The 17,782-nt window shown below is 49.9% G+C and overlaps 1 protein-coding gene across 1 annotated transcript in view; it reads left to right on the top strand.

Annotated features, from left to right (window-relative positions):
• The first annotated feature begins 6,548 nt into the window (after positions 1 to 6,548).
• Positions 6,549 to 17,782, top strand: part of HSP90AB1 (heat shock protein 90 alpha family class B member 1) — a 29,583-nt gene continuing 18,349 nt past the window's right edge. The window contains exon 1 of the mRNA XM_030195753.1: positions 6,549 to 6,676. The gene's annotated coding sequence lies outside the window, so the exon portion shown is untranslated. The remainder of the gene's footprint in view (positions 6,677 to 17,782) is intronic.

Below are 17,782 nucleotides of genomic sequence, written 5' to 3' on the forward strand. Positions count from 1 at the left end.
GGCACAGACCATATAAGTCTGCCCAGCACTATCCCCACCTCCTAACCACCAGCCCTGCCTTCCACCACCGGCTAAGCTTCTGGGATCCCTTCCTTCTGAGCAGGATTCCTTTATGTTTATCCCACGCATGTTTGAATTCCGTTACCGTTTTCCTCTCCACCACCTCCCGCGGGAGGGCATTCCAAGCATCCACCACTCTCTCCGTGAAAAAATACTTCCTGACATTTTTCTTGAGTCTGCCCCCCTTCAGTAGTAGCTCAAGGTGAGTTATATTCAGGTACATTGGGTATTTCTCTGTCCCAGGAGGGCTCACAATCTTAAGCTTCCACCTGAGGTAATGGAGGGTTAAGTGACTTCCCCGAGATCACAAGCAATAGCAGTGGGATTTGAACTGGCCACCTCTGGTTGTCAAGACTAGTGCTTTAACCACTAGGCTACTTCTCCACCAACTAGTTAAGATTTGGAATGGACTTCCATTATCAATTAGATCTTATGTTACCATACCCTTTGTTTCCTAAAGCTCTTAAAACATGTCTATTTCTTTTATCATAGGGGTCCTGAACTCCTGATAGAATGTTTTACGATTACATGCTTGATAATGGTTATGGTTCATGTTATGGTAATTTTTTTTACAGAATTGTGTTAATTTCTTAGTTTCTGATCTGCCTTGAATCATGGATGAAATAAGGTGGAATATAAACAGAGGATTGGATTTCAGTTGTTCATCTTTTATTTCTGTAATGTGCTTTCCCTTCCCTTTTTCTACCATTGCTATCCTTCCTTATCAATTGAGCTCGGTATGGGTGTATCCCATTTATCAGACTCACTGGATCATCTTTATGTGATACCCAGTAATAAGCAGATCTGTTTCTGTTTAAAAAGGGGTTGGACGGTTTCCTAAAGGACAAGTCCATAAATCGCTACTAAACGGACTTGGAAAAATCCAAAATTCCAGGAATAACATGTATAGAATCCAGGTGCCCTTGGCCTGGATTGGCCGCTGTCGTGGACAAGATGCTGGGCTCGATGGACCCTTGGTCTTTTCCCAGTATGGCATTACTTATGTTGGTCTGGGAGGTTACTGGCTATCTCTGCTGAATAGTGAAATTACTAAGGCACAGCTCTTGTGGCCATGCCCAGCGATGATCAGACCCCTCCTGACCCCCCCTAACCTTTCAAACTCCTGGTGGTCCAGCGGACCCCAACTCCGAGCCCCCTAATCTTTAAAACCTCCCTGGTAGTCCAGCAAACCCCCTCCCAACTCCTCCTCTGGAACCACAAATCCCTGATTTGGTCCTCCCCTCCACACAACTCAAATTCCACGGTGGTCTAGTAACCCAATTCCTCTTCCCTCCCTTTCACATACCTTGTAAGCGTTGGAGGAGAGAACGCCTACTGCCTCCTGTCTCTAGGCCAGCCCTACTCAAAATGGTGGTGGTCAGTGTTGCCAGGTGGAAAATTTTTTTTCCCACCCAATCCAGCACAAAAACCGCCCAAAACCCGCCCAAACTCAAACCCCGCCCCTGACACCCCCACCCCCGCGTCATCAACCCCGCCCCCGCCGGCCCCGCCTCCCCGTCATCGGCCCCGCCTCCCACGTCACTAACCCCGCCCAAAACGTCACTAACCCGGCCCCCCCCCCCCCCCCCCCCCCCCCGCGGCCGAAAAAACCGCCCTGAAGCCCAAAAAGCAGCCCAAAAAAACGCAACCCGCCGCGGGCAAAAATTGCCCGCGGCGGGTCGCGGAAAACCGCCCAATTGGGCGGTAAAACCGCCCACCTGGCAACACTGGTGGTGGTGCCCAGCTTGTGCCTGGTGCATCCTGGGATGCACTGGGAGAGGCTAAGCACCATATAAGGGAAAATACTCTTTATATGGTTCCCTTTTATGGTGCTTAGCCCCTCCCAGTGCATACTTTGCCAACAAATTAAAAATCTCCACCAGGATTTACAGGCAGTCCCTCCCCGTCTCCAATCAGTTAACCAGAAGTGCACAAACATGCCCCCTCCTGACAGAGACAGATGGGACAATTTTAACCCAATGACCGAGGACAGCCTTGACAAAATCCTAAGAGGCCTTCTACCAACTACCTGCTCCCTCGACCCCTGCCCATCAAAGACAGTGCAGCAGGTAAGTACTGGCCTCATAGAAAGCGCCACAAAAATTGTGAACACCTCTCTTTCTAACGGGCAACTTCCAACGGCATTAAAAAGGGCAGTGGTTCGCCTTCTGCTGGAGAAAAACAACCTTGACCAGGACAAACTTGAAAGTTACCGGCCAGTACCCAACATCCATTTTTCTAGGGAAACTTATAGAACAAACAGTCTGTGTTCAACTCAGTGATTGGCTAGAGGAGAGAAGATCCATGTCAATCTGGATTCAAACCTGGTTATGAAACAGAAACGGTCCCTGTATCCCTACTAGATGATCTTCACAGAAACCGAGACAGGGGATTCGCCTCGGTGTTAGTACTGCTAGATTTCTCAGCAGCTTTTGACACTGTGGATCATGATATCTTGCTAGCACGACTGACAGAAAAAGGTATCAGTGGAACAGTACTTGCTTGGTTCAGATCTTACCTATTGGACAGACAGCAATCCATAACGTTTGGCAGCAACTCATCGCCACCATGGGCACTGACCTGCGGGGTACCACAAGGATCGATACTGTCACCTATTCTGTTCAATATCTATCCGAAGCCACTAGCTGAGCTGATTCGGTCAATGGACACTCAGTTCTACATCTATGGAGTGGAGGAGTGGCCTAGTGGTTAGGGTGGTGGACTTTGGTCCTGGGGAACTGAGGAACTGAGTTCGATTTCCGGCACAGGCAGCTCCTTGTCACTCTGGGCAAGTCACTTAACCCTCCATTGCCCCATGTAAGCCGCATTGAGCCTGCCAAGAGTGGGAAAGCGCGGGGTACAAAAGTAACAAAAATAAAATAGATACTATTGGAGATTCTACGTGGAATGTTGCTACTATTGGAGATTCTACATGGAATGTTGCTATTCCACTAGCAACATTCCATGTAGAAGGCTGCGCGGCCACATTGGTGATCTGCAAGGGCCGACTTCTACATGGAATGTTGCTAGTGGGACTCTGGGCAAGTCACTTAACCCTCCATTGCCCCATGTAAGCCGCATTGAGCCTGCCATGAGTGGGAAAGCGCAGGGTACAAATGTAACAAAAATAAAATAGATACTATTGGAGATTCTACGTGGAATGTTGCTACTATTGGAGATTCTACATGGAATGTTGCTATTCCACTAGCAACATTCCATGTAGAAGCCTGCGCGGCCACATTGGTGATCTGCAAGGGCCAACTTCTACATGGAATGTTGCTAGTGGGACTCTGGGCAAGTCACTTAACCCTCCATTGCCCCATGTAAGCCGCATTGAGCCTGCCATGAGTGGGATAGCGCGGGGTACAAATGTAACAAAAATATGTGGATGATGTGTAGCTACTCATACCCATTGAACCTGACTTAACTACAGCCCTGAATAAACTGATTACTTGTCTAACATCAAGAATGGGCTAAGCACAACAAACGTTGCCTGAACCCAAGTAAAACCGAGATTCTCTAGGTCCCTAACACAAGTGGATACATACCTGACATCAAAATATCTTTTGGGAAGTATGAATTCCCCCTCAAATCACAAGTCAGGAAACTTGGAATGCAGTTAGATTCAACTCTAAGCCCACAAATCCAAGCATCCTTCAAGAGCTGCTTCTACTATTTGCAACAGCTACACTGCCTCTCTCCTTACATCGAGAAGGTAAATCTTATCCCAGTTGCGCATGCCATGATAACAACGACTGGATTACTGTAATGCACTCTACAAGGATCTGACTACAAAGGGCCTGCACCAGCTCCAATTTAAAGCAGGTTTTGTCCAACCTATGGCTCTCAGGCCAGAATCCGGCCCACCTTTTTCTGGCCCTCTGAAGCTTGGCAATTGTTGTAAGGTGGGAAAGCAGGAATCCCACTGTTTCTTCTGCAGCTGAAGCCAGGTGAGGTGAAAGAGAGTGGTTGAAGGCTGAGGGAGGGGCAGTATGTGAGAGACAGAGAGACTGGGTGAAGATTGACGGGAGGTACATGAGAGGGGACATCACACTGTCCTGCAGCAAAATACAATGATGTGTGTTTTGGCCCTTCAAATGTTACAAAATATAAAATGTGGTGCTCAATAGAAAAAGGCTGGATAAACCTGTTTTAAAGGTTTAGGGAGGGGTCAGGGTCGGAGGTCCGCTGGAACACCTGGGAGTTATAAGGCTGTGGGAGGGGGGGGTCCACTGGACCACTAGGGATACCATGCAAAATTTAGAGACTGCTCCAGACCTGCCGTTTGTACATTAAAGGTAGGTGCTTAGTGCACAGAGTGCTCAGTGTGCGAAGGAAGAGTGGGACTTGGGGGTGATTGTGTCTGATGACCTTAAAGCTTTCAAACAGGTAGAAAAAGCGACGGCCAAAGCCAGAAGGATGCTTGGGTGCATAAAGAGAGGCATGACCAGCAGGAAAAAGGAGGTGATAGTGCCGTTGAATAAGTCTCTGGTGAGGCCTCATTTGGAGTACTGCGTGCAGTTCTGGAGACTGCACCTAAGGAAAGATATAAACAGAATGGAGTCGGTCCAGAGGGCAGCTACGAAATTAGTAAGCGGTCTTGAATGCAAAAATTATAGGGACAGGTTTATGAACCTCAACATGTATACGCTGGAAGAGAGGAGATATGATAGAAATGTTTAAATATCTCAAGGTCATTTATGTACAGGAAGAGAGCCTTTTTCAAATGAAGGAGAGCTCTGGAGGGAATAGGCTTAGGAGTAACCTAAGGAAATATTATTTCACAGAAAGGGTGGTGGAGGCATGGAATGGCCTCCCGGTGGAGGTGGTGGAGTCGAGGACTGTTCCAGAATTTAAAAAGGCATGGGATAAGCATGTGGGATCGCTTAGGAAAAGGAAGAGTTAGGGGTTACAGAGGATGGGCAGACTGGATGGGTCATATGGCCTTTATCTGCCGTCATGTTTCTAGAAGTGTCTGTGCATCAGCCGGAATGCTCATTTTAATACTGATGATCTTGTTTGCATAGAGTTATCGATAGCTGCTCCAGGGAACGGTAAAAGGGACACAGAACCCCTTTGTGCATTAGACTTTAAATAACAACCAGTCTAAAGCAAATGTTGCAAGCATGGTAAGCTTTGTACATCCAGGGCCGGTCTTAGGGCGAGGCGACTGCATAGGGCCTCGCACTCAAGGGGGCCCGGCGCGTTGCGTCTGAAATCGCTCCGCCCCGACCGCCCAAGCTCCAGCCTATCCGCCCTCTGAATTTTAACTTACCTTGTCGTCAACATCGGAGCGGCCGGCAGGTAGCAGCAGCAGTGAAAAGCGTGCGAGCTGCTGGGCGGCGCTTCGGGAGCCTTCCTTTCCCTCGCTCAGCTCTGGTCTTGCTCGAGCTGAACGAGGGAAAGGAAGGCTCCCGAAGCGCCGCCCAGCAGCTTGCACGCTTTTCACTGCTGCTGCTACCTGCCGGCCACTCTGACGAGGTAACTTTTAAAATTCAGAGGGAGGGGGGCCTTGGAGCTGGTGGGTGGGAGGGAGAGAGACAGGCCTTGGAGCTTGGAGGGAGGGGGGCCTTGGAGCTGGTGGGTGGGTGGGAAGGAGGGAGAGAGACCGGCCTTGGAGCTGGGTGGGAGGCCAGGAGGCCTTGGAGCTGGGGAGCCCTGGGGATGGCCCGGTAGCACGGAGGGAGGGGTGGCCGCCCTTGAGCTCAGATGGAAGGGTGGCCGGCCCTGGGGCTAGGATAGGGCCCCATCAGATTGGTCTACATAGGGCCCCGCACTTGCTAAGACTGGCCCTGTGTACATCTCCCCCCTAGCATGGATGCTTACGGCTCTGTGCCAGCTAATAATGTCTTAGATAGAAATGTTATGCCAATGCCATTCCAGAGAGAGAGTAAGGAAGGAAAGGGAAGCCGCTGGAGACAGTAGGGGGGAAAAAAAAAGATGATGGACATCATAAAGAGGAGAGGGGTTGAGATGGAGAGAGATGCTGGACTATGGGAAGATGATGGATGTGTGGGTTGGGGAAAGCTTTGAGCCACCCTGGGGTGGAATGAAGACAAACAGCTAAAGGTTTGCTTAGGCGGTCAGCTACCTTTGGGCTGGCCCGACGCCCGAGGAGGAAATGCATTTGTTCCTGCTCAGTCTTATTTTCTCTCTCAGTATCTCTGATCCCTTTGTATAGAAAAAAAAACCTAAATTTCTGTTTCTCTGTCTCAGGATTCTAAAGAGTTTTTCCTGCTCAGTCTTTCATTTTCACTTGCTAGTCTTGGGAACTCTGCATCTCTGATCTCTTCTTCCTATTTCGCAGCACTTACAGGAGGAAATGCATTTGTTTGTTTCTAGTGTAGAGCATTTGATTATCCCCTGCCTGCACCACCCTTCCTCCTCCTCCTCCTCCTCCCTCCCGGGTGCACTGTCTCTTTAAGCGGAAGGATCTGCGGGGAGGTGCTGTGCCCCTGCCGGCTGTATATAAGGGAGATGCACGCGGCTGTTCGCTCTTCTTTCCTTTTCAGCAGCCAACGCAGCTGCCTGTTATTTTCCCTTCAGGGGACACAGCTGGGACCCGACCGCAGCACCACAATCTCTCCACCCCGAAAAGTACCGTCCAACAGCCAAGGTAAGAGACCCGACGGCGGCGTGCGCGTCGAGGCCGTTTCACGATAGTGTCGCGAGTTGCGACAGTCCGTAGAGTCTAGACGACGAGCGGGCCGTAGAGTTTCCGGCCGAGTGCGTGCGCTGGAGAGCACGTGGTGCACACGCCGTCGCCCGCTGACCTTGGACGTCACTTCCGGTGCAAGGGGGGGTTCGCGCCGCGAGCTGTGCTGCGCGCGAAAGTGGTGTGTATTTGTTGGCGCAGGAGGCTTCTGCCGCGCGCGCTAATTACAACCTCTCTGCGCATGAGCGGCAAACTCCACCGTCATTCCTGCGTCTCCATAGCGACTGCTTTTTCCTCTATAAGCCCTGCCCCTTTTTCTGGTTTCTGTAGTAATTCTTCCTCCCTGCAGGCTTTTGTTTTTGTTAATGGGGGGGGGGGGTGAATACGATGTAGATTTATTTTCCTGTATATGCCCTTCCCCTCCCCCCAGTTTCTATAGTAACTAATTTTTTTTCTCCTTGTAGTCCCTGCTGAGGGTGGTGGGGGGGGGGGGGGGGTTGAATAAGATGTCCATCTCTTTAAAAACCCCTCTTAACTCCCCCCATTCCCATTTCTACAGTAACTAATTCTTCTTATAGCCTCTGCTTGGAGGGGTTGATTTTTTCTAGAAGGCCATGCCCTTCCCCTCCCCCCAGTTTCTATAGTAACTAACTTTTTTTCTCTATGTAGCCCCTGCTGGGGGGGGGGGGGGTTAATAAGATGTCCATCTCTATAACCCCCCCCCTCTTCCCTCCCCCCCATTCCTGCAGTAACTAATTCTTCTTATAGCCTCTGCTTGGAGGGGTTGATTTTTTCTAGAAGGCCATGCCCTTCCCCTCCCCCCAGTTTCTATAGTAACTAACTTTTTTCTCTATGTAGCCCCTGCTGGGGGGGGGGGGGTTAATAAGATGTCCATCTCTATAACCCCCCCCTCTTCCCTCCCCCCCATTCCTGCAGTAACTAATTCTTCTTATAGCCTCTGCTTGGAGGGGTTGATTTTTTCTAGAAGGCCATGCCCTTCCCCTCCCCCCAGTTTCTATAGTAACTAACTTTTTTTCTCTATGTAGCCCCTGCTGGGGGGGGGGGGGGGGTTAATAAGATGTCCATCTCTATAACCCGTCCCCCCCTCTTCCCTCCCCCCCATTCCTGCAGTAACTAATTCTTCTTATAGCCTCTGCTTGGAGGGGTTGATTTTTTCTAGAAGGCCATGCCCTTCCCCTCCCCCCAGTTTCTATAGTAACTAACTTTTTTTCTCTATGTAGCCCCTGCGGGGGGGGGGGGGGGGTTAATAAGATGTCCATCTCTATAACCCCCCCCCCTCTTCCCTCCCCCCCATTCCTGCAGTAACTAATTCTTCTTATAGCCTCTGCTTGGAGGGGTTGATTTTTTCTAGAAGGCCATGCCCTTCCCCTCCCCCCAGTTTCTATAGTAACTAACTTTTTTTCTCTATGTAGCCCCTGCTGGGGGGGGGGGGGGTTAATAAGATGTCCATCTCTATAACCCCCCCCCCTCTTCCCTCCCCCCCATTCCTGCAGTAACTAATTCTTCTTATAGCCTCTGCTTGGAGGGGTTGATTTTTTCTAGAAGGCCATGCCCTTCCCCTCCCCCCAGTTTCTATAGTAACTAACTTTTTTTCTCTATGTAGCCCCTGCTGGGGGGGGGGGGGGGTTAATAAGATGTCCATCTCTATAACCCCCCCCCCTCTTCCCTCCCCCCCATTCCTGCAGTAACTAATTCTTCTTATAGCCTCTGCTTGGAGGGGTTGATTTTTTCTAGAAGGCCATGCCCTTCCCCTCCCCCCAGTTTCTATAGTAACTAACTTTTTTTCTCTATGTAGCCCCTGCTGGGGGGGGGGGGGGGTTAATAAGATGTCCATCTCTATAACCCCCCCCCCTCTTCCCTCCCCCCCATTCCTGCAGTAACTAATTCTTCTTATAGCCTCTGCTTGGAGGGGTTGATTTTTTCTAGAAGGCCATGCCCTTCCCCTCCCCCCAGTTTCTATAGTAACTAACTTTTTTTCTCTATGTAGCCCCTGCTGGGGGGGGGGGGGGGTTAATAAGATGTCCATCTCTATAACCCGTCCCCCCCTCTTCCCTCCCCCCCATTCCTGCAGTAACTAATTCTTCTTATAGCCTCTGCTTGGAGGGGTTGATTTTTTCTAGAAGGCCATGCCCTTCCCCTCCCCCCAGTTTCTATAGTAACTAATTTTTTTCTCCATGTAGCCCCTGCTGAGGGTGGGGGGGTGGGGGTGAATAAGATGTCCATCTCTTTAAAACCTCCTCTTCCCTCCCCCCATTCCTGCAGTGACAAATTCTTATAGCCTCTGCTTGGGGGGGGGGGGAGGGGGTTGATCTTTTCTTCTGTAAGCCCAAGTCTTTCCCCTTCCCCCTGTTTCTGTAGTACCTAATTTTCCTCTCTGTAGCCCCTCCTTGGGGGTGGGGGGAAGAATAAGATGTTTCCTTCTCTTTGCTGTATAGGGCTTTCTTAGGATCTAGAAGCCCAGCCCAAAAATCTAGGAACCAGAGCTGTGGAGCTGGAATTGGAAGCAATTTTGGGTGCAGAGTTGGTAAAAATGTATCAACTCCAGCTTCACAATAAAAACTTACAAGATTGTAATACATATGGTAAATTTATCACTTTGTTCTGGATCTAAAATACTGGTAAATTATAAGTTATATTTACCAGTACTTGAGATCCAGAACAAAACAGTTAAAGCTTAGTAACCAAGTAGGCATTGGAACTGAAGTCGGACAGAAAAATGGGAGTTTTGAGTCAGACTGGTGTACTGATTCAGCCTTGTTTGCAGTGACTGGATTTATTTATTTTTAACATATTATTGAGCATTATAGTAAATTTTAAAATATCGTGTATTCAAGTTACAAATGTATAATAGTAATAAGAACAGTACAGCAAAGTACTACAGAGAAAGCATGAGTTTGTTAAATATCTAGGAGTGACTGGAGTTCTTATCTCTGAGGATAAGCAGGCCTGTGTATTCTCACACACGGGTACTATCCTGCGTTGTCCAGTCTGGAGGACATGACAAGCTGTAAAGAGCGGTGTGGAGCGCAAGACACATTCCGCTCTCTACACGCGAGTGCCTTCCCGCCTGTCACAAGAGCACGGTTACTGGAGTTCTTTTTTTACCACAGTGAGTTGCATGGTGCTGGGAGCTCTGGAGTGCCCAGGGATTTGGCACCCAAAAAGTGTTGGCACTAGAAGGAACGCGCCCTCTCCATACAAGAGGTGCCGGTGCGGAGGTCTCGAAGCAGTCAGGACCAGCCTCCTGTCTTGTCCCCAGCGGTTCTGCAGACTGTCTGAGCTGATGCACCAGCCTATCCTGGTGTTTGCCCTCAATGAGCGTAATTAGGTCTTGCTCCCTGAGCTGCTGGCTGGCGTTTTGCAATGGCATGCATTGGCATCGGGGGTGCTTGCACCTACCATCCTCCTGTTGCGACCCTGCTGAGTAGAGTACACCCCAATGTCAACTGCCACCTATGCCGGTACCCCATTGATGTAAGTGGAGGAAGCTTCGCTGGACTTGAGGTCTTGATGCCCCTCTTGAGGACATCATCTACATCGAAGCAGGCTCAATCTCTGCTCTCCCACAAGGAGGTTTTGACTGAAATTTTTGTAAGTGCAGTTTCAGTTGAATGAAGAGAGCGAAAGCCAGATTGGAGTGGGTCAAGAACAGCATGAGATGACAAAGTCAAGACAGCAGCGGTGAACGGCGCGGCGCGTTCAAATTGCTTGGAAGGGGAGGAGGTAGATGGGTCGATAGTTGGAAGGACAGGTAGGGTCAAGTGAAGGCTTTTTCAGGAGCGGTGTGACCACAGTATGTTTGAAGGCATCAGGAACGGTCGCAGTGGAAAGAGAGATTGAGGGTATGACAGATAAAAGGGGTGAGAGTAGGAGAGATGGTGTTAAGAAGGTGGGTAGGAATGGGATCAGAGGAGAGAAGATGTGGTGTTTCTTCATTGACCTCAGGAAAGGAGGAAAAGGACGGAGGGGTTGAGGAAATAAGGGAACGGACAAGGGGAGGGAGAGGCGGGGGTGGTTTGGTAGAGAATTTGAGGTTTATCTTCGGAACCTTGTGGAAGAACTCAGCTAGGGTCTGGGGAGATAATGAGGGGGGAGTTGGGGGTGGAGGCACCTTGAGGAGAGAGTTTGGTGTGGCGAAGAGAAGTTTAGGGTTTGAGCCAAGAGAATTAGCTGAATGTAGTAGTCCTGTTTGGCAAGCAAGAGAGCAGATTGGAAGGAGGTCAACATGAACTAGAAGTGTGTGAAGTCAGCAAGGGCACGAGATTTAAGCCAGAGGCGTTTGGCGGAACTGGTACAGGAACGCAGGTAGTGGATTTTAGGGGTTAGCCAGGGCTGGGGTTTGGTATGTCTTTTATAGGACAGGGCAAGAAAGGTGCAAGAGTATCTAAGGCAGAGGATAGAATAGTATTGTAGGAAGAGACGTCATCATTGACAGATTTGGATGGTGTAGTGGTAGAGAAGAGGTTCGAGACATTGGAGGATAGGGTAGTAGGGTCAATGGCCTGGAGATTACTAGATAAATTGGTTAAGATAGGACAGGAGGAAGTTTTGGATGGTGTAGTGGTAGAGAAGAGGTTCGAGACATTGGAGGATAGGGTAGTAGGGACAATGGCCTGGAGATTCCTAGATAAATTGGTTAAGATAGGACGGGATTGGGTGGGAGGAAGTTTGTGTGAAGGTTATTAGATGTTGGTCAGAGAGGGGAAGATTTGAGGTAAAGGAATTGGAGGGAGAGCAGTTATAGTGATCATTTTGGTGGGTAGGGGAAGTGGAGTGTAGTTGAAGATTGAAGGAGGATGTTAAGGTGAGGAACTGGGAGACGTAAGAGTTGGAGGGATCATTAGCATGAATGTTAGTCGCCAAGGATGAGAGAGGGGGAGGAAGGATCATGAAAGAAGGAAAGCCAAGCGTCAAAGTCGCTGAGAAAGGATGAAAGGGATTTAACAGCCTTGGTTGCCTTGTCACTCCCTTGTAGTTGAATGTGCCCTAAAAAGGGCCAAGAGTTCTAGGGATTATGCTTCGGTGCCCCCGGGCAGAGAATCTACAACCTTAGACTTCCTCGGGAGGCAGATGTTTCAGGCCTCTATTCTCGTGTCACATATACAATCATACCAGCTCTTCATGAACATTAACTTGCAGGACTTGGTGTACAAGTTACTAGATTTGGCTGATTCTCCCCCTCCAGAGCAGGCCAAGCTTCGCCAGTTGGCCAAGCAGCAGAAGGTGTGTTGTAAGTTCTTGGCCAGGGGCACCTATAACACTACTTTGAGGTGGCATCCAGGATCTCTGCCCAAAGTATAGCAATGCTTAGACTTTCATGGCCCCATGTCTCTAACTTGGGAACCTGAATATAGAGGACCCTGAGGTTGTGGCTTTTCAGGCGGTCAACCCCAAGATGGCTAGTACCAGAGGACCTTCTAAGGCCTTTCTGGTACATGAAGCTATTGAAGAGTTGATTTAGGCCCAGTGGGTGGATCCGGATGGGGGGGGGGGCTGAAAGTAGCCAGGGCTATGGCCAGGTTGTATCCGGTTTCAGCGGACCGTTTAGAGCAGTTTGCTCTACCTAGGGTGGATTCCTTGGTGACTGTGGTCACTAAGAAGACTACTCTTCCAGTGGAAGGTGGTGTGGCAATTAAGGATATGTAAGACAGACTGCTAGAGGCCTCGTTAAAACGTGCCTTTGAGGTGGCTGGTTTGACACTTCAAGCTTCTGTTTGTAGTTCTTATGCGGCTAGAGCTTGTCTCAGTTGGCTACATTCTGTCATGGATTCAGTTTCGGAGTCTGATATGCCGGGAACTCCTCAGATGTTGCTGATGGATATTGGGCTGGCGTACTTGGCGGATGCCTTGTATGATTTGGTCCATGTTTCGGCCAAACTCATGGCCTTGACCGTTTCCTCTCGGCGTCTTCGGTGGCTCTGTCATTGGGCCGCAGATATGGCCTCTAAGCAATGGCTCATTAAATTGCCTTTCCAAGGGAAAATGATTTTTGGGGAAGACCTAGAAAAGATTGTTAAAGATTTAGGGGATTCCAAATCTCATCGTCTTCCGGAGGATAGACCCAAGTCTACTTCCAGGCAGGGAGCTTCAAGGTCACGTTTCACAGAGATGCGACTGTATCTCCTGGGGCGGTCCAATGCAGCCTTTCAGCGTCCTTGTTTTCGGCAGCGTTCTTCCTTTCACAGCGAGAAGCGTCCGGCTGGACCCCCTCTTGTCAGGGGGCTCCTTCTCAGGCCTCCCAATGATGGGGCGCAGGTCCACTGAGGAGGAGAGCTTTCTCTGTTTCTTCCAGAGTGGGCCAGAATTACTTTGGACCAGTGGGTCCTCTGTGGTACGAGAAGGTTACAAGCTAGAATTCTTCTCTCCCGTCACAGATTTTTTTCTGGAGTCCCACTGTGTATCACGGGCCAAGAGGACAGCGGTTCTGCAGTGTTTGCAAGACCTGCTAAGGATAGGGGCTGTCATGCCTGTTCTTCCTCTCGAAAGGCGCACAGGTCAGTACTCCCATCTTCTTTGTGGTCTAAAGAAGGGAGGGGCTTTTCGGCCTATTCTCGATCTCCGAAAAGTAAGCCAGTTTTTGCGGGTTCGTCACTTCCGCATGGAGACATTAAGGGCAGTTATTGCTGCTGTTCAACCAGGTGAGTTTTTGTCGGCTCTCTGTTTGAGGGAAGCTTACCTGCACATTCCCATTTGGCAGCCCATCAGAGATTTCTCAGATTTGCGGTGCTGGGTCAGCACTTCCAGTTTCAGGCCCTTCCTTTTGGACTGGCCACTGCCCCACGCACTTTTTCCAAGGTCATGCTGGTAATGGCGGCATTCCTGCAGAAGGAGGGGATTAAAGTGCATCCATATCTCGACTGGCTGATTCGGGAGTCGACAGCAGAGGAGAGTCGAGTGGTCACCAACCGAGTGATTGCGGTATTGCAATCCTTAGGTTGGGTGGTCAATTGGACAAGAGTCATCTGGTTCCTACTCAGTCTGGAGTATCTTGTAATGCAATTCGATACAAAGCGGGGGAAGGTGTTTATCCTCGAGGGCGAAGGATCAAATTGCTTGCTCAGGTACGGACCTTATTGAGTTGTCGTGCTCCCCGAGTGTGTGACTATGTTCAGCTCCTTGGTTCCATGACGGCGACCTTGGAGGCCATTCCATGGATAAGGGCTCACATGCGGCCTCTTCAGAATTTCCTTTTCAGCAGATGGTCACCGACGTCGCTGGATTATCAATGACGCCTTCCTTGGTCGAGCCGGGCCAGGGACAGTCTCGCTTCGTGGCTCCAGTCAGCCAATTTGCAGAAGGGTGTTTTTCTCTGGCGTCTCCTAATTGGGTGGTAGTTGTAACGGATGCCAGCCTTGCGGGCTGGGCAGCCCATTGTCTTAATCGAGTAGCCTAGGGATTGTGGACCCCTCTCGAAATGACTTGGCTGATTAAATCGTCTGGAGTTGCGAGCAGTTGTGAATGCACTGCAGAGTTTTCAGGACCTTCTGCAGGGGCAGGCAGTTTGTGTATTCTTGGACAACACCACGACGGTGGCCTACCTCAATCGGCAGGGGGAAGAGTCTTGTCTTCTAGTATGGGCGGAAGCGCATGTTCAGAGTCTGTCGGCAGCTCACATTGTGGGTCAAGACAATGTTCAAGCGGATTTTCTCAGCCGGACTCTTTTGGACGCAGCGGAATGGTCGCTGTCGGACTCGGTTTTTCGGCTGATCTGTCAACACTGGGGAAGACCAGTAATGGATCTTATGTCCATGGCTTGCAATGCCAAAGTTCCCCAGTTCTTCAGCTGCAAACGGCAGCCAGGATCCGCAGGATTGGACGCTGTTCTCCAGCCATGGCCTGAATAGTGTTTTTGGTGACCATTGCTTCGGCTAGGAGGATTTCTGAAATTCAGGCTTTGTCTTGCAGCGATCCTTTTTTGCAGTTTTATAAAGCAGGGGTGTTGATCCGGACGGTGCTGTCGTTTCTACCTAAAGTGGTTTCGGCTTTCCATGTCAATCGGGTGGTTTACCTTCTGTCTTTTCGAAGAGAGGAATATCCGGGGGGGGGTTGCCTCGCTACGTTTCCTGGACATGCAGAGAGCTTTGTTTCGGTACTTGCAGATCTCTAATGAGTTTTGACACTCGGATCATCTCTTTGTGCTCTTGTCGGGATCGAAAAGAGGTGAGGCGGCTTCTAAGGCTTCCATTGCTCTTTGGATTAGGGAAGCTATTGGAGCAGCACTCGGATCATCTCTTTGTGCTCTTGTCGGGCGGGCGTTTCCAGTGGCCCTGAAGGCGCATTCTACCCGGGCACAGGCGGCTTCTTGGGCGGAGGCATCGGCCTTATCTCTGGAAGAGATTTGTCAGGCGGCTACTTGGGCGTCCCGTCATACTTTTGCGAAGCATTACAGGCTAGATGTGTCTGCTCGGGATGATGCAAGTTTTAGGGCGGGAGCGTTGGCTTCCCACCCTACTTAAGGGAATGCTTTGGTACATCCCACTAGTTCCTGGATTCATCTGCTGCAAGTGACAAGGAAGGTAAAATTGTCTTACCTGATAATTTTCTTTCCTTTAACGCAGCGGATGAATCCAGGATCCCTCCCTAGTTCAGCCGACAGTTTTTTTTTCATTTTCCACGCAGTGTGGCTATTTTTTCCTTCCAGGTTCTCTTTTGCAGAGTTCAGATAGATATGGGAACATGGAAAGGATTCCGATTTCTGGATCAAGTTGCAGTTATTTCGAAGTTCTTATTTGGCTCTCTTCATAGTGAGGGTGGTTTCTGGTTGTTATTGGCTTCATATTTTTGGCCTTGGCAAATGCATACGAATGACATACTAACTGAGGAAGGAGCTGCTAATTGTCCTTTGTCTTCGGATGAAGAAGAGGACTCAGGTGTCCAGAGGGGCTTAACACTAAAAGATTTTTGGAGCCAGGTCTGAATCTTTGGCATCGAGGACGTCGAAGATTGCATCGGTCCACATGGCTGCTTCAAGACCCATGGATACTGGGAGCAGTATTTCGTCGATTGGGTCTCCCAACTGTCTTGCCAACTGCTGAGCAGGGGCCCCTGAGATTGGCTAGTGTCGGACCTGACCCCAGGATGACGTGAGGATTCGATGTTATTCTCGTCGGCACTGAGGAGTCTATGTAGAGCATTGGGTGAAGGCCAAGAAGCATCAGTGTTGGTTGTCTTCGACAATGGTACTGGGAGCTCTGGGGTGTCGAGGGATTCAGCATCTGAGAAGTATTGGTGCTGGGAGGATCTGTCCCCCTCTATCCAAGAGGTGCCAATGCATCTGTCCCTTAGCAGTCAGGACCCGATTCCTTTCTCAGCCCCATCAGTTCTGCAGCCTGTCTCTGAGCTGGCATTGCTTTCTGAGCTGCTAGATGGCCTTCTGCAGTGGTGTGCATCGATATCAGGGGTGCTTGCACCTACCCTGCCACCCATTGTGGTGCCGCTTGGTCCTCTGCCTGTGGTGCAGCATTGGTGTTGTCACCAAAGCTGGTACCCCCACGATGTCAGTGGAGGAAGACTTGCTGGAGTCAAGGCGGGAGCTGAGTCCTTGACGCCCCTTGCAGGGAACATGGCTCCGTTGAGGCAGGCTCAGTCTCATCTCTCCCACGAGGAGGGCTATCTGACACCGATGAGGAATGCTCATGGGATTCAGAGGAGGATCCAAGGTACTTTTCGGAGAGGAGACCACAATGAAATACAAACATTAATGATAACACTAGAACATACAAATGTAAGATTGCTCATTTATAAGCATAAAATAAGATATGTATGTAAAAGTTATATTAAAACCATATTAAAAATGTGTATGAAGAAACTTTGTAGCTGGGAGGACAATGTGTAAAAATATGTCTGGATAAAAAGTAAGACCCAAAATAACATGAGCATGATAAAGTGCAAAATGTTGTTCTTTTTGATTAACATTCTGGCACTTTTTATCATGTTCCATGTTGGTCTGCTTTTGTTTGTATTTCATTGTAGACTCCTGAGACAGGCACTTGCATGCTGAAACACGGTGCTGTGTCAAGTCCTATATATTGTAGCAAGCTTGTTTGTTTCAGCCTGCTTCCTTTCCCGCTTTTTTCTGTTTTGGTATCTTGCCAGGTACTTGTAACATGGGTTGGCCACTGTTGGAAACAGGATGCTGGGCTTGATGGACCTTGTCTGTCCCAGTATAGCAACGCTTACGCATCATCCCTCACATAAGTGTTTAGCCTCTGAACCCTTAAGTTCGCCCACCAATCCCACGTCTACAGTTTTAAACAGCCTTACCAGGTTGGAGACTTTTTTCTTTTCCCCTCCTTTGCAGGTTTCTCCACCCAGGCTGTTTCTCTTCCACTGCTGCTACATCTCCCTTGGGCCCAGTTCTATTTTGTCTCTTTCCGGGCGGCTGCTCCTGTCTCCTGCTACCTTGAATACTGCCACTGCAGACACCAGCTTTGTCACTGCTCCCTTCTACTGCCACTACTGAAAAAAAACCCCACCACTGCAGACACCCAACAACTCTGCCGGTACTCATCCATTCGTCTTCTGCTCCATGTGGACTGCACTTTCTCTTCGGCACTCTCTAAGGAGAAGTTGCTTGCCTTTCTGGATAATGAGGTGCTGCTTTCATTCCAGTGCAAGGAGAAACATCTCAGTGGCTGGCAAGGAGAGGTTTTGTGCCATACTGCAGTGGCGTAGCAAGGGGGGCGGTCCGCCCTGGGTGTCAGCTTGGGGGGGGGGGGGTGCTCCCTGCCAGCTCCCCCCCCTCGGCGAATCGACACCCCCCCCCCCCCCAGCTCCCACACCCTACCTTTAAAAAGAATATCAGGAGGCGAGGGGCAGCGCCTCGCGCCTGCCCTGCACCTAAAGGAAATGTGGACTGTCGGGTCTTCCCTTGCTCTAACTGTCCCGCCCTCCGCTGACGCAACTTCCTATTTCCGCAAGGGCGGGACAGACAGAGCGAGAGAAGGCCCTCCACATTTCTTTTGCTCGCCTCCCGATATTCTTTTTAAAGGTAGGGTGCGGGAGCTGGTCGGGGGGAGGGGGTGTCATTGCGCTGCACCGGGGGGG

Source organism: Microcaecilia unicolor, chromosome 3 (assembly GCF_901765095.1).
Source record: "Microcaecilia unicolor chromosome 3, aMicUni1.1, whole genome shotgun sequence".
Taxonomy (NCBI): domain Eukaryota; kingdom Metazoa; phylum Chordata; class Amphibia; order Gymnophiona; family Siphonopidae; genus Microcaecilia; species Microcaecilia unicolor.